General features: G+C 27.8%; 1 protein-coding gene across 1 annotated transcript in view; it reads right to left on the bottom strand.

The window, feature by feature from the left end:
* LOC102674958 overlaps positions 1 to 2335 on the bottom strand; it is a 123756-nt gene that overhangs the window by 107123 nt on the left and 14298 nt on the right. The gene's annotated exons all lie outside the window — the stretch shown is intronic.

Raw genomic sequence — 2335 nt, 5'->3', positions numbered from 1 at the left:
TGCCCATCAAAATGTATTAAAAATACGTGTTTTATATCGAATAATGAACGATCAATTAACGATATGTCAAATAATAATAATAATCATTTTATATGTGAAAGTGAAGTGTTGTAGGTTATGAAATACGAAATTATATTGACTAATCTTTATTAAATACAATTTGAAATAAATATTCTCCGTTTCAACAAATATTTTTTGCCCATCAAAATATATTAAAAATACGTGTTTTATATCGAATAATGAACGATCAATTAACGATATATCAAATAATGATAATCATTTTATATGTGAAAGTGAAATGTTGTAGGTTATGAAATATATTGACTAATCTTTATTAAATACAATTTGAAATAAATATTCTTCGTTTCAACAAATATTTTTTGCCCATCAAAATGTATTAAAAATACGTGTTTTATATCGAATAATGAACGATCAATTAACGATTTGTCAAATAATGATAATCATTTTATATGTGAAAGTGAAAAGTGTTATAGGTTATGAAATACGAAATTATATTGACTAATCTTTATTAAATACAATTTGAAATAAATATTCTTCGTTTCAACAAATATTTTTTGCCCATCAAAATGTATTAAAAATACGTGTTTTATATCGAATAATGAACGATCAATTAACGATTTGTCAAATAATGATAATCAGTTTATATGTGAAAGTGAAAAGTGTTATAGGTTATGAAATACGAAATTATATTGACTAATCTTTATTAAATACAATTTGAAATAAATATTCTTCGTTTCAACAAATATTTTTTGCCCATCAAATATTAAAAATACGTGTTTTATATCGAATACCGAGAATAATGAACGATCAATTAACGATTAATTGCAATTAGTTGTTATTTCACGGTAAACAACGTTTTTATCGTTTCTTTTGTCCATTTCGCCCATTTCGTTTGTTTTCAAGCATTCCGTTGTCGCGATTAGGGACGATCAATTTAAAATTTAATGGATCGCAGTTCCGAATTGATCAAAATACGAGTATTGTATAAGCGCGATTTAACTCGTCCCTCGTCTCGAACAATTTCCCACGATGCGACTAACTTCTGGGATTCTCATAATTTAATTTCACCCGGTTCAACGCTTTATCGTACCTGGATATTAGGAATTTCCACGGGAAACGACGTTGCTTATAATCGTTGATAAATTTTCACGCAAGAATTTAATCCTTTTTGTTTTTTCGATAAATATTGAAAATATTTATTTACTTTTTTAAAATATAGTATAAAATTTCCACTAGATTCCACTAGAATTCAAGAATTATTTCTGTACAAAAAACAATCCTTTTCGACCATTTTCCTCACTGATGATAAATTCAGCCGCCATTGTAATGTAAAGGACAAGGCGAACATGTATGTATAAATAAATGTATCGAGTCTGTATAAACTATCCTCGCGTTCATTAACGGAGATAACATCGAAATCAGAGATAGCAACACACGTTTCTGACACGTATCCGAGAGAAAAGTTTCGCGATAGTTTCCAACTATGATACCAACTTCACATCCGTTTAGCAGATATTGCCAACATATGTGTTGTAACACATGCTGTCGATGTATGCGAGAATTTAAAAATTACTGGTACAGTGTTGCCAACCTTTGTATTATTATACGCATATCAATGAAGATTTTTAAAAAAATTTTTTTTTTTTAATTTTATTTCGCGATGCGTGACACAAGCGATAACTTTTATCTCATTTTTTTTAATTTAATATTTAAACTCGATGTTTATTTAAATGATTCATTTGATATTATATTTCGTATAATTTTAACGACGATGAAAACAATTATTTTTTCAAATAATTTATTTCTGGTCAAAAGAAATTGGAATTTTATTTCGAAGAATTCGAGGGAAAGCGCGATATTTTATATTCTATTAGAATAAAATTGAACATTTATCCTCGTTAATTAATTAGTTAATTAAAAAGTAATTAAGGAAGAGGTGAGAGAAAAAATTAGTTTTTGTCCATCCAAATTCGTCGTCAGAAAAGTTGTTTAGAAAGGCAAAGAACAAAGAAAGTGAAAGATGACGATTTTTACATAATTCATGCAAAGCTTACGTTAAAAAACTTTGGAAACTTTTATACTTTTATTCTATATACCTTTTTTAACTTGTATTAATTACGAGTTTTTATATACCCACGAGAAATTACGAGATAAAAATCTCATCCTCGCGCGAACGATAATAAAACTCGATCCATTTTTCACAATCTTCACAATCTTCATCTACATATGCATAATTCGATCATTCATTTCGCACAATTATTCGTATCTCTGTGAACGCATTCCATCGTAATTGAATCCTCCATTTGACTATAAT

Source organism: Apis dorsata, unplaced genomic scaffold (assembly GCF_000469605.1).
Source record: "Apis dorsata unplaced genomic scaffold, Apis dorsata 1.3 scaffold_156, whole genome shotgun sequence".
NCBI lineage: Eukaryota > Metazoa > Arthropoda > Insecta > Hymenoptera > Apidae > Apis > Apis dorsata.
Note: the sequence above shows the minus strand (reverse complement) of the source record. Positions and strands in the feature narration are given on the sequence as shown.